Genomic DNA, 15561 nt, shown 5'->3' with positions numbered 1-15561 from the left:
AAAAAACCTCTTTTAGTGAATTTTTGAGGTGCGCCCGAAAAATTGATTGTTTGGAGCCTCGCCGTTATATAAACTTTGCCCTTATATAAAGCACCTCAATTCCTCTTGGCTAGGGGTGGCAATGGAGCCGGACCCAAACCCAACCTGCCGGGGATACTCGATACGAGTCCGGGTATGGGTTTTGCTACACCCGACCCAGCCGGTAACTTGGACCCAAATTTTTAGTTTACCCAAAGGCCATAGCCCCAACCCTAAAATCCTTTAAATACTTTCTTCTTCCCCTGGTTCCTCAAATGACCAAACCTCATCGCCATCCTCCCTCTATGCAATTCTCCCTCTCAGTTTTTTGGAGACATAGCTCTATCTCTGGATCTTGAATGTCTCTTTCTCTCTCTAATTGCCTACCCTTAAAAAAATCAGTTCTTTGTTGTTCACCATTGTAGGCTACAAAAAAAGAAGCTCATAGTGAGGGTGGCAATGGACCCGACCAAACCCAAGACCTGATGGGATGGACCTGGGACCTAACGGGTACGGGTATAGGTCCAACCTTTTGACCCGAGGGGTCGAGTCCGGGTAAAAAACTTGGACCCGAATACATTCAGGTCTGGGTCTGGTTTCAGCCGGACCCAACCATCGTCACCCTGACTCTTGGCTGACGACAAAATGGTGATATTTTTTACAACAAACAAGCCATAAAGGGTTGAGTAGTTGGAGTATATATTTCGTTTTCTGAGGCATGGTTAGGGATTGTCTGTGAAGGTAATATTTGGAAATAGATGAATCCTCAAGTTTATATTTTATGGGTAAGTTTATGTTTTAGGATTATGCAATTTGGACATGTTTTGTAGTTGTGGTTATTTAACGTGTGAACTCAATGACAAGAAGATGGTTACAGTTAATCGTTTTATTTCTTTGAGATAATTTACCTTTAATATAAGGAGGTCACAATTACTCTTGGCCATTAGGTGTTCAATTTGAAGGCTTGGTGTGTGTCACGAAGTTCAAGATAATTTTTTGAATGCTTTATCTAATCAATGACATGCTTACAATCACCTAATTTAAAATCTTAAAGACAAGAATGATGGTGACCTCTTGTGTTAAAAATACATGGTCTCTTGGCATACTTTTCAATTTGAGTTAAAAGTAATTCGAGAAAGTACAAAAGTTTTAAAAAGGAAAAAAGTTTATGTAAGTGCAAGGCTTTAAACAATCAAATTAGGGCACACCTCAAAAATTTCACTAGAAGAGGTTGTTTTGATGCCTAAATATCCTCAAATTGATCATCTCGACCTCAAGGTGCATTTACATGAGAAAAAATAAATTTCAAATTTTGGAAATAGTTTATCATGTAATGCATTTTTGAACCGTCAATTTTCATTTTTGGACCCATTCAAGTTTTCCTAGATCTGCTTGATAAAAAATAATGTAGATTGAGCAGATCTATGAAAACTCGAAAATCTTGAAAATTGACGCTCAATCTACATTATTTTTGATCGAACAGATCTATGAAAACTTGAATGGGTCCAAAAATGAAAATTGACGGTCCAAAAATGCATTACATGATGCACTATTTCCAAAATTTGAAATTTACTTTTTGTCATGTAAATGCACCTTGAGGTCGAGATGATCAATTTGAGGATATTTAGGCATCAAAACAACCTCTTCTAGTGAAAACTTTGAGGTGCGCCCTAATTTGATTCTTTAAAGCCTCGCACTTATATAAACTTTTTTCCTTTTAAAAACTTTTGCACTTTCTCGAATTACTTTTGACTCAAATTGAAAAATATGCAAAGAGACCATCTATTTTTAACACAAGAAGTCACAATCATTCTTGTCTTTAAGATTTTAAATTAGGTGGTTGTAAGCATGTCATTGACTAGATAGAGCATTCAAAAAATTATCTTGAACCTCGTGACACACACCATGCCCTCCAATTGAACACCTAATGGCCAAGAGTAATTGTGACCTCCTTATATGAAAGATAAATTATCTCAAAGAAATAATACAATTAACTGTAACCATCTTCTTGTCATTCAATTCACATGTAAAATAACCACAACTACAAAACATGTCCAAATTGCATAATCCTAAAACATAAACTTACCCATAAAATATGATCTTGAGGATTCATCCATTTCCAAATATTACCTTAACAGACAATCCCTAACTATGCTTTAGAAAACGAAATATATACTCCAACTACTCAACCATCTATGACTCATTTTGTTGAAGAGAATGTCGCCATTTTGTCGTCAGCCAAGAGTAAGGGTGACAATGGGTTGGGTATGTTATTAGGGAAGTTTGAAAGTTGGACTATGTGATTAAGCATGGTATATATAAATTAATTTTTTTTTACTTTTCTTATTCTTACATCAGCAAGACCACTCACAATGTCCAATTACAAATAAATAACTTGAATAAATAAAACTAAAGGGAAACACAGTTCTCACTTTGTTACCACTATTGAATATAACTCCTTAAATCAAAACCTTAACTCATGGCTTTATGGGAATAGAAGAGCTTAACAAAAAAAATAAAATTCAAAGAAATAAAATTACGGGAGATTATTTCAACCGGGTTTAGTACACCCCACGCCGAGTCTCCTCCTTCCGATGGTGCTCAGGATTTATTATCGGTCTCTTGATTCTCATATTTATGGCAAAACCCTCTCAAAAGCATATAGATATCGATTTAGAACCAACTACCTAAGGCCTCAATGCCTTAGTCTTGATCAATCCCTATTGGCTTGATCTTTAGAGAGATGAGAGATAGAAATTAAAAAGCTATTAGCTAGTGGATGCTCATCCCCTTTGCTACCCACAAATCAAGAACAAATCCCAAGCTAAGTTTTGCCCCTTTAGAACCCGCAAGAGAGATAAAGAGAAGATAGCTTGGGCGTGTCCCCTTGAGAATTCAAAGAGAGTAGTCTAGGTTGGGGCGTGACCCCTTAGGCTAACTTGGGAGAGAGAGATGTATGTTAGGTTGGGGTGTGCCCCCTTAGGGATCTTAGAGAATGAAATAACTCTTAGAAAGAGAAGAGAGAAGAGGTGCAGAGATTTGGTAAATGGGGAGACTCCTTTTTTATAGATGTTTTGTGACTTAGGGTTTGCCTCAATTCGTAGGATCAAATCTTGATTGTGGATCTAAAGAGACTTGTGAAGTAAGACATGTGAGCCATCCATTTCTTAGATCCACCATCAAGATCATAAAGAATGTGCTAGAACCTTATTCTCCATTTTCTAAACCCATTCTCATCATATCTTTAAATAAGTAAATATTATTCATACTTTCTCTTTTATAGATATTTATTCCTTATTTACATAATATTTGAATAATCAAAATTCCTTAAACCACAAAATATTTTATTCTTGTTTCAATCAAAATCTTTACAAAACACTCTCTATAAATTTTCAATTTAATTGATTGCCTTGATTCACAAGGTTAGAAAATAAGAAAGTACCCCCACTAAGTGGGGTGTGCCACCCATGGGCCACTATGTGGGCCCCACACACATCACAATGGTGGACTTGGTGGGCTCCCATAGGCCCTCACAAATATTTATGAATTAAAATGATTTTTAGAAATAAGAATCATAAAAAGTTAAAAAATCATTCTAAAAATCAAATAACATAAAATTAATTAGAACAAATTATTTTTGATGGGAATCAAATATGTAAAGGTCTAAGAATCATCATCATCAATATACTGGAGCACTCCACCTTCAATTGTAGACCACGATCCATACTAGCTTTCTCAAATTGATCCAATAGTTTCTAGGACCCACAGTTCACTGCAGGGGCTCATGATTGGACCACCAAAGTCAGTCAATAGACTAGGGATGTAATCCCAATATGTAGATTTCAAGTTCTCACCTAAAGACAAAAACCATGATCCCTTAGACCATGATGCAACCATGACTGAATGATGCATAAGAGTAATTTCTCGTACATGTACATGCTTCACCCTCAATGGTGGATCACTATCTCGATACAGATATTTATGTACATATTGTGTGGTGATATAATGATGAGGTTTTAACCCTGTCTCTAAAGGTTGTTCATCATACACAAGGTCACACAATCCCTCGGCTCTCATTCGGGTATACTCGGATCTCATCAAGGGCTAACCTTGGGTTTTTTCAACTTGATTGGCCTAGCAAGTCGAGCCTAGCCCGAATATTGGCAAATCACATTTAACTAGTATGGTTCACATGAGGAATACACTCCCATTGAGTTTATGTTTCACTAAATAAAATGCTCCTACAAGCTGCCATAAGGCCTTTAATGGTCATATAAACCCAACATCTCCCACTTGGCCTTTGAGGCCTTACAATATCTCTTCTTCACATTCTCATCTCCCAAATTACAATCTATCTTTCAAGTATTTTTTACTTATTCTTTCTTATCATATTAATCATAGCTTTTGCCATCAACCCATTCACAAAGGATTTATGGAGGCAGTGCCTTTTTCTCTTTAATGCTCAATTTTATCCCAAATGTGGTCGTAGTCTATCTTTCATGTCACATCGTGAATCATGGACCTGTTGTCGCAGAATATCATCACGTACCCTCATTGTATGAAGTCGTATCTTCATGGGCTTGAAACACTTATTCAATTAAGCTTCTCTCTTTTGTAGCCATACAACTATCGTCACACATTCAGGCTCCATGGATGAACAATAGTATGTTGTTTCAGCTGACCTGTCAAACACAAACATGCACTCCCATTGGAATATTGAGTTTATCTGGTCTTTCATAACATGATACATGTATATTTAAATATCCAAGCAATTAAAAATAATCATGTGATTGTTAACAGCTCACACTCAACCATAACACATAGAAATATTAACTCGACATTCTCATACTTGTATTATGAGGTAGTATAGCAAGTTTCATACCAAATAATAACTCAATGCTCATTTTATTTTAGAATATGCAAAACCTTCTTGAACCACAAAGGTTCAACCATACTAATATTTTTGGTAGTATACCCATACAAACCAAGTTATCTAATCTACACGATATATGTCAAAGAGACCTAACAAGATGGCCTTTCTGTGACATACGCTATGATTCATGGTCTTAGGTTATCGATGATTTTTAAAGAACTCAAAACCATGTCACATAATTGGTATTATGAAAACATGAGTCAATACATGCGGGTATTTAAAAACACTGCATACATTTTCACATGTATAAAAAGTACTTTCAAGACCAAATGTTTTTCTTTATGTAAAAAAAAACCCTTGACTTGGTATACTTTCACAAATAGTTAGAAAATAGAATGGTGGTTTAAAACGTTTTTTCTTAAATATTTTGTAGACCTCACAAGACTGTGGGCTTTTCTCAAAACCATATCCATAGATTTAGGTTTTCCACAAATGATCCAATTTAATTTTAAATACATGCTTAGTCTTCATAAATCAATTTTTTTAATTTTATTTTAACTGCATTCACCTTTAATTACTTACCAAGTCATGTTTATTCCCACAAAACAAATCATAAAGTCCATTTTATAATTTTATCCAAAATAGAGCATGATTAAAGAATGGTGTTATCAAAACCTGACAAAACACTTCATATTAGCAAATATGGAGACTTTATCATGAGATCATCTTCACATGCAACACATCATATTACTGGACATTATTGGGAAGATGATCACTAAGACCGAGTCTCATTAAAACACTCTCTTTGTGTTTATATATTTGAATGATCCATACCTATCTCTCATGTTTTATACTTAGGTTCATTGTCCTTGACTAAACCACATCTCCACGTGTATCACTTCTTTAAGTAATTCATACTCAAGCACAATGAGGCACAAAAAACACAGGGTATTCAAACAATTAGCTCTTTTAAATTTGTTAGCACCTATCACTTAATATCTTTACACTCCATATATATTCATAAAAAAATAGCCTAAATATAATCATAAAATAAAAGGTTATTGAATCTTCTTTCCCTATATGACCTTACCATGTAATATGGGATAAATTTCATATTTTACAACCATGTAGTGTGGTACCTGGGGTTTTTTGATTATTTGCTTTTACTTACTGATGAATTTTTGTGAACTTAGAAGAACACACAACTGATGAAGAAGCACTTGATCATCATCTTTTATACGTTGATGAAGCATCCACCTCTTCGGCTTTTGGATTTCCCCAAAATATAAAGAAATACTCTTCTTCATCCCATCATTCTAAAGATCACATATTTATCTCCACTGATCTTTAGAGTTTTTATGCTGCCACAAAGTCTCTCAACATATCCCTTCATTGTGAAGATACCGAGATGCTTTTACAGGTATTGTGTTTCTTCTTCTTTCTGCAATTCCTAGATTGAACATTCTTTACATAGAGTGTCTTATCTTGCCAACCTTGTATTACCTCTCTCTGACGTTTTACTGTTATAAGTCATACTCATGGCACATTATAAAAATTTTGAATGAACCCTAAAAAGAGCTTCCATTATGAGGAGTACAAAGATGTGCCTTAACAACATGCCACATCTTTTAATTTATTGTAGAATAGAAGATGAACATCCCATGATAAAAATATGACATCTCTCAACTCGTGTGGAGTTTATCTCTGAAACATTTGAGAATTGAAATAGACTAAAAATACAAAATATTGCTCAGTTCCATCCCTAAATCACAATACAGTTTCCACAGTAGAAAATTAAGTTGCGCACCTCTCAATGAAATAATTGTTCCTCTCAATCCATAAAGGATTTCTTCCTGAAATGTTTTTTTATTAAAAAATAGATTCAAAATTAAAGCATAGAATCATAATATTACTCCCAAATAATATTTTTCTTCACGTCACAAAATATATCATGCTGCAAAATTCCAGGATGTATATGCTCTAGTAAAATTACTTTTCCTCTCCACCCTTAGAGAGTTTCCCTTTCAAACCAATATTGTTTGAAAGTTGACACAAAATGGTAACACATATGTTTTTATAGGCCTCATATTACTATGTCAAGTAGGCTTGATAAATATAGTTATTCACATCTCAATAAGAATATACCAAACTGCAGAAAATTCAAGATGACATATCTCCAATATAAAATTTTTATTCCACATTTTCCACGGATATATCTCTCTTAAATAATTTTTATTAGAAACTGGACTCAAAATGAAAATTAAAAACTTAGTGTGGGCTTTAAAATATTTTATTAAGAATACAAATAAAATCATGACTTCCAAGTCATTGAAACAATTTTTATTGCAGAAAACAACTCTTGCGCACGCTTCAATAAAACGACAATATCTTTTAAACCAAATAGTTTTCTTCATAAAACTTTTTTTTTTTCAAGTAGACATAATTTTATGAGTTATAGTTAAATTTGAGCTAAAAAAAAAATCATATGATTGGTGAAAAAATTCACGGAACTCAATGTATAGTTCCTGAATTTAGCAGGGTCAGAACTGACACCCTTCATTGAAGAGTCGAACTCTCAATTCCCTGATGATCTCTCAGGTAAATTTTGCTAGTAGATCAGACTCTAAAAAAAACAAAATATCACTGGAGTATGCATCAAATAAATACTTCATTATCTTCTTCATATCAGTGCGTTAAAAACGATTAGAATACTTGGTTCTGCATAGTGTCTTCTTGGTGTTTGAACGTACCAATAATTCTTCTGGAGGTGTATCATTTGGTAATTGACTTTCTTATATCTCATTCCCAACTCACCAGAAATAGTAAAATAAAAAAATATAGCAACAAGTAGATCTAGATCTGATATCAATAAAAGTTGGACTATGTGATCAAGCACGGTGTATATAAATTAATTTTTTTTTATTCATACGCTGGCAAGACCACTCACTATGTCCAATTACAAATAAATAATTTGAATAAATAAAACAAAAGGGAAATACGGTTCTCACTTTGCTATCGCTATTGAATACAACTCTTTAAATCAAAACCTTAACTCATGGCTTTATGGGAATAGAAGAGCAAAACACAAAAATAAAATTTAAAGAAGTAAAATTGCAGGAGATTACCCCAACCAGACTTAGTATACTACACACCGAGTCTCATCCTTCCGATGGTGCTAGGGATCTATAATCGATCTCTTGATTCTCTTACTTCTGACAAAATCCTTATCTTTTTTATTGTGCTAAAGATCGATGATAAGTCTCTAGATTCTCTTACTTCAGGCGAAACCCTCTCAAATTCATATAAATCTCCATCTAAAACTAACTACCTAAGACCTCAATACCTTAATCTTGCTTAAGCCCCTTGGCTTGATCTTTAGAGAGATGAGAGATAGAAATTAAAAAGAGAGGGAGAGATCTATTAGCTAAGGGATGCTCCCCTTTGCTACTCACAAATCAAGAACTAATCCCAAGCTAGGTTGTGCCCTTTTAGAATCCACAAGAAAGATAGAGAGAAGATAACTTGGGCGTGCCCCCTTTGGGAATCCAAAGAGAGTAGTCTAGGTTGGGGCATGGCCCCTTAGGCTAACTTGGGAGAGAGAGATGTTTACTAGGTTGGGGTGTGGTTCCCTTAGGGATCTCAGAGAAAGAACTAACTCTTAGAAAGAGAAGAGAGAAGGGGTATGGAGATTTGGTAAGGGGGAGAATCCATTTTTATAGATTTTTTATGCCTTAGGGTTTGACTCAATTTGTAGAGTCAAATCTTGATCGTCGATCTAAAGAAACTTGTAGGGTGGGAGATGCTTAGATCCACTATCAAGATCCTAAAGAAAGTATTAAAATCTTATCTTCAATTTCCTAAATCCATTCCCATCAAATATTTAAATAAAAAAAATATTATTCATACTTTCTCTTTTATATATATTCATTCCTTATTTACATAATCTTTGAATAATCAAAATTCCTTACATCACAAAAAATTCCATTCTTTTTTCAATCAAAATCTCTACAAAACACTTCCCATAAATTTTTAATTTAATTGATTGCCTTGATTCACAAGGTTAGAAAATAAGAAAGTACCCCCACTAAGAGGGGTGTGCCACCCATGGGCCCCACACACATCACAATGGTGGACTTAGTGGGCCCCCACGGACACTCACAAATATTTAGGAATTAAAATGATTTTTAGTAATAAGTTTTTACTTCTCTTTGATTATTTAAAACATTGAAAAATGATTTTATCTTATTTTATAAATCCAAATGGTAAAAATAAAATAGCAAGAGAATCACAAAAATTCAAAGAATCATTCTAAAACTTATATAACATAAAATTAATTAAAATAGGTTTTGATAGGAATCAGATCTATAAAGGTCTAGGAATCATCATGATTAATATACTGAAGCACTCCACCTTCAACTGTGGACCATGATCGACATCAGCTTTCTCAAACTAACCCAGCAGTTCTCATGACCTATAGTCCACTGCAAGGGCTTATGATTGGACTACTAAAGTCAGCCAATAGAGAGGGACCCAATCCCAATATGTCGATTTCAGGTTCTCCCCTAAAGACAAAACCATGGTCCCCTAGGCCATGATGCAACCACGACTCAGTGGTACACATGAGTAATCTCTTACACATGTACACGCTTCACCCTCAATGGTAGATTACTATCTCGATACGACTATCTATGTATATGTTGTATGATGATACAACGATGAAGTCTTAACCAGGCCTCTAAAGGCTATTCATCACATATAAGGGTCACACAGTCAGTCGGCTCTCATCCGAGTATACTCTGACCTCATCAAGAGCTAAGCCACTGAACTCTTTTCGGTTTTATCTCTATGCACAGGTACCTTGGGTTTTTCCAACTCAGCTGGCCTAGTATGTCGGCCTAGTCTAAGTATCGGCAAATCGTATTTGCCTAGTATGGTCCACACGAGGACCAGCCTCCCACTAAGTTTTATGTTTCATTATATAAAATGCTTATACAAGCTCTCATAAGGCCTTTAAAGGCCACATAAACCCAACAAAGTTTACATAGAGAACAAGATATATTTATAAAAATATCTTTTAGTCCAACAAGGTCCTTATTTTTTCAATTTTGCTCTTTGTTTTATATTGCAAATGTCGAATTGCTTGATTTTGTATCTTTTCTTTTTTGGCATTTGTGGGGTGGTCTAATGTTTGAAACTTCGGATTGCCAGTGTTTTGTATGGGGTGCCCATACAACTTAAAAAAGGAAAAAGGTTTGATATATGGAACACGGGACTGCCCCATACAAAAGAATAGATTAGAACATAGGGCAGTCTAATGTTTGAAATACCAAACCACCCTAGAAATTGAGCGGTCTGCTATTTTATCCATCGGATTACGCCACAAAGCAGTATGAGTTTTGAAATATTAAATTTATGGAAAAATTGGAAAAAAAAAAAAAAAAAAAAAAAAAAACCTTGTTGTAAAATTTCTGAAAATGTGGACCATATGGTTATTCCAAAATTTTAACCGTGTCTATACATAAATTTCCCTTTTTAGTACTGTTTATTTGTTTTGCTTTAGTCTATTCGAATGTTAACTTAGGACGTGGTGAAAATGGAACTCTAGATCTCATGCTACGCGATATAGCGTATCCGCCTTTGCCTAAAGCCCGTTCTCTGTGTTGTTTCAGTTTATGTAATTATTATGGGAAAAATATTAATAAAAGGGTTGAAAGTTTGAAACCCTATAACATCATTAAAGTGGCCAAAAGATAACAAATTACATTAAAGGGTACATCATCAAAAAAATTGCTGAAAAATACTCTAGTTGCTCTTATTCGGTATTGGGAAGTCAGAATAATTAGGGCTATTTTGATAATTTACCCTCAAATGTCATTAGGTTAGCAGTTATTTGAGGGTAAAATTATCAAAGTAACCCTAAGTATTCTGGCTTCTCAATATCGAATAGGAAAAACTTGAATTTTTATTATTTTTTTGGTGGCACCTGATTGACATAAAAACTTAGAAGTATGAAAAAAGTTTATATAAGTGTGAGGCTCTAAACAATAAAATTAGGGTGCACATAAAAAATTTCATTAGAAGAGGTTGTTTTGATATCTAAATATCCTCAAATTGATTATCTCGACCTCAAGATGTATGAACATGGAAAAAAAAAAGGATTTCAAGTTTTGAAAATAGTGCATCTTGTAAGGCATATTTGGACCGTCAATTTTCAAGATTTTCAAATTTTCATAGATCTGTTTGATCAACACTATTTTTGAAGCTTTAAAATATATAATTAGAGATAAAAATATATTGTCAGGTTACCACAAAGATTTTCAGTACTAAAACCATATTTTACGACACTATGCGAAAGTGCGCGTCAATTTGATTGTCTAGAGACTAAGCTCTATACATACCAGACCCTAAAGTATATGCCCCCAATTGGAATTTAGAATCGTTTGACCCATTTAGTGACATCATAAGGATTTTCAACCCTTTTATTAATAATTTCCTAAGTATTGTTTGTTATGACTAGCCCAAAGGCATGATGGGCGAACGTATTTGGAAACCCACGAGTTTTGCTAATTTGGATTGCTGTCGTACAATTGATTTCAATTCTTATTAGGGGCCAGTTTTGATGCATCATTTAAAATTGTTCTCATAAAAAAAACTTACGGATTTTTTCATATTTAATTTAAAAATTAATACTATTTTATTTTGCACATAGCATGTTTGGTTGCATAGGAAGAGAGACCCAACAAGAGTTCTCTCTCCTCCTCCCAAAGACAAACCCCATTGAAACCTAGTGCCCATTAAAAAATGGGTCGTTTGAGACCTAATATATGCAAATCCTGTATATGCATCAAAACCTAGTTATGCTGATTCTACTATATGTAAAACTTGATTTTAAAAATAATGTTGTTTGTTATGCTGATTCTAGCATATGTAAAACTTGATTTTAAAAATAATATTGTTTGGCTTGCCGCTGGAAGAACTCAGTATATGAAAAATGCTTTATTTGGCTCCACTAAATTGAAAACCAAGTTTTGGCGAGTTGTTGTTAAACCAATTTAGCCGTTCATTTCATAAGTTGATGATTATATATCAATAGAAGTCCCATATAAGTGATTTATTGGAAATAAGACATCAATAATGTGATAAACAAATTACGCGGTTCAAATCTTTTCTTTAGATTACTTAAGGTCGAATTTCAAAACCCTGTCTCTCTCTCTCTCACCCCTGCAATCAATTCAGAAGTTCGGAAACCATTAATCAAATCTGTAGGTGTGAGATGAAACCACAAGTCCTTTGGTGGGGGCTTTACTTTTGAACTTTGGTCAAATTATAGAGTGTGCATTCTTCTCGCATCGGCATCTAATAAAGTTTTACAAACGAAGCCAATTTTACAGAGCCCCATATGCTCTTGCATGGACCAGTTTATCCAAACTAGGCACAAGAATTTACAAGAAAAGGAGTGAAACTTATATTTTATTTAGTATAAGGCCTTCAAATTACATACAAAGTGGATTATATTAAACATGGAAGAACAAAAAGAGTTTCTCCCTCCATGCTATTGATAAGGCCTACATCAGACTACAAATTATTCTATGAAGAGCTGCTTATGCCATGGTTTACAAAAGAATGAAGAATTTTACATAGAGAACTTAAGCAATCTTATATGAGTAATGATCCTATGGGATCCTGCCCCACTTTCTTGTATAGGACTCCTATGGATCATCTTAGATATACTTTTCAATCTTGGGATAAAAAAAAGTTTCACTGGCTAACCCTGCGGGTTATTTTTTTCTCAAAAACTCCCGCTTTGTTGCTGCTCTCGTCCTCGGCCCTTTTTCTCTCCCTCTCCCTATCCCACTGGTGTCCTCTCATCTTTTTGTGAAGAATCTCATCTCTTTGTGAAGAATAATGGGTCCACGAAAATAAAAAAGAGACATTACTGCCAAGAACACATCTTTCTCTCTCACAAGGTCACAAGGTCTTAGAGAAAGGTTGAAGAACAAAAATTAGGTATGCTATATCTATGTATTTCTCAATCTCTCTATCTGTGAATCTCTCTCTGTATTTCTCAATCTCTCTATATTTGTATCTTTATGTCTTATTTTTATTGGGGGTAGGTATTTCTGTAAGGCATTTCTCAATCTCTCTCTGTATCTCTTTTTTTTTGGGTTCGTATGTCTCAATCTCTCTCTATATTGTGATTTTTCTAGGTGAATCGCTACAACTCAAACAATTCAGATTAAACATTGCTGCGATTGTTTTTTTTGAGTGAGAAAATGGGTTGGCCCAAGACTCCACTCTATTTATTGGGGCAGTTGGTTTTTCTACCGTGATCTTTGATCCATTGAAAACCAAAAGTGGTGCCCTCTTTCACCTCCTCCATAACCATAGAGACCACAATCTTCTTCTCCAACCATCTCTAACCTTCTTCTGTGCATCAGGTGATGAAAACTCTACAGAAAAAGCCCTAAAATTCCCTACAAAGAGAGAGATTGAGAACTACAAAGAGAGATTGAGAACTACAAAGAGAGATTGAGAAACACTACTCCAATAAAAATGAGATACAAAGATACAATTTATAGAGAGAGATTGAGACATACGACCCCCCCCCCCCCCCCCCCCCCACCCCCGAAAAAAGAGAGAGAGAGAGAGATTGAGAGATGCCTTACAGAAATACCTACTCCCAATAAAAACAAAAAATAAAGATACAAATATAGAGAGATTGAGAAATACAAAGAGAGATTGAGAAATAACTACCCCCAATAAAAACAAGATATTGAGATACAAATTTAGTGAGAGATTGAGAAAAACAGAGAGAAATTCATAGATAGAGAGATTGAGAAATACAAAGATATAAAATACTTGATTTTTGTTCTTAACCTTTCTCTGAGACCTTATGACCTTACTAGAGAGAAAGATGTGTTCTTAGCAGTAACGTCTCTTTTTTATTTTGGCAGACTTAGTGTTTTTCGCAAAGAGATGAGAAGAAACCAGTGGGCTAGGAAGAGGGAGAGAAAAAGGGCGGAGCAGCAATAAAGGGGGCGTTTTTGAAAAAAAAATGACCCGTTGTGGCCAGTTGTAGGAAAGAGTTAGCTGGTGAAACTTTTTTTGATCCCAAGATTGAAAAGTATATCTAACGGTGATCCTTAAGGGTCAAGGTGGGGCAGAGTCCCATATGATCATTACTCATCTCTTATACATAAACAAAACAAAATATAAAAATAAAAGGAAATGATGAATAAACAAAAGCCTCAAAAGTATAAAAATAAAAGGAAATGATAAATAAACAGAAGTCTCAAAAGTTGGGACAATAAAATAGTTCACAAAACAAACAAAATTTAATGCGGAGAAGGGGAATTTAGGGAGAATTCATCGGCGAAAATAAAAAACTTGTAAATTTTTGCACAGTAGGTAAAAGCTTTGACTTTGAAATTAAAGATAAAACCTAAAAACCACGACTTTATTTACATCATCAAGCTTCCGAATGTTGACAACCACAATGTTATGTACTTGTGAAAACCAAAAATTGGCAACAGAGTAGGAGCCATCAACAGAGGAAAAAAATATATGGCGAACGAAAAAAATCGTATAGAATTTAGCTGCAATATAGAAAGGCCAAAATAAATCATGAGGTAAAAATGACATCAAGAATGCCTATTTCAAACTAGAGATAGATGACTTCACATCCTACTAAAAATTTGCAGGGAGTTAACAAGGTACTTTAAGAATGGAAACCTTTAAGAAAAATACTAATTATCTTAAAATATTTATATTTAACAAAAATACTAATTATCTTAAAATGGAAACACCACAAAAAAAAATTGTAACCTACGATCAATGAAAACCCAAAAGTTATCCATGAAAAAAAGAATACGATCAATGAAAACCCAAAAGTTATCCATGAAAAAAAGAATACGACCAATGAAAATCCTGAAAAAATTGTAACATTCGATCAATAAACCCCCCCCTCCCCCCAAAAAAAAAAAAAAAAAAAAAATGACTATCAAATATCCAAGATCAATGTAAGCTATGAGCAATAGACATCTGTAGATCGTTCGACCAATTACTTTTTAACAAACCATAGAGAAACCCAACCTAAAACCCTAGAAAGAAAAACAAAAAATTACATCAAAACCCGAAGACTCACACGTCTTCTCTTTCTCTACAACAAAAGTATAAAAACCCAAAAGAAAAAAAAAAAGAAAGAAAGAAAATTATGATACTCAAACCTGGTAATGCAAGCAAAACCGAGAGGAGTGATGGAAAGATAGGTCAATAATGGAGTTCAAAATGATAAACGAGAGATGGCGGATCCATTGAGGTGGTTTTGCAACTTCAATCGTATGGGAGAGGGTGAGCTTGTTGGGCTGCAGCAATGGCTGAAGCAAGAGGGGAAGAGAGCGAGAGGAAGCTATTTAAAAAAAAAATAATTTAAAAGTCAATAAAAGAGGGAGACGGAAAAAAGAGACGAGGGGGTGCCGTGAAATCTTTAAAGGTTTCTTTACGTGATTTGAAAGAAAAACGGAAGGAGGTGTATTATGAAAATAATATAAAGAATCAAAATTCTATATCAAATTTTCCCTTAAAAAAAAAGGATACGGTTTGTGTAGAGCCTAGGCTCAAAACAATCAAATTAGAGCCCCCTTCAAATAGTGTCAAGAAATGTTGTTTCA

The sequence above is a fragment of the Amborella trichopoda genome, chromosome 2, assembly GCF_054954075.1.
Source record: "Amborella trichopoda isolate Santa Cruz 75 chromosome 2, AtrichopodaSantaCruz75HAP2 v2.0, whole genome shotgun sequence".
Taxonomy (NCBI): Eukaryota; Viridiplantae; Streptophyta; class Magnoliopsida; order Amborellales; family Amborellaceae; genus Amborella; species Amborella trichopoda.
The sequence above is the reverse complement of the archived record's forward strand: the minus strand, read 5'-3'. Positions refer to the sequence as shown.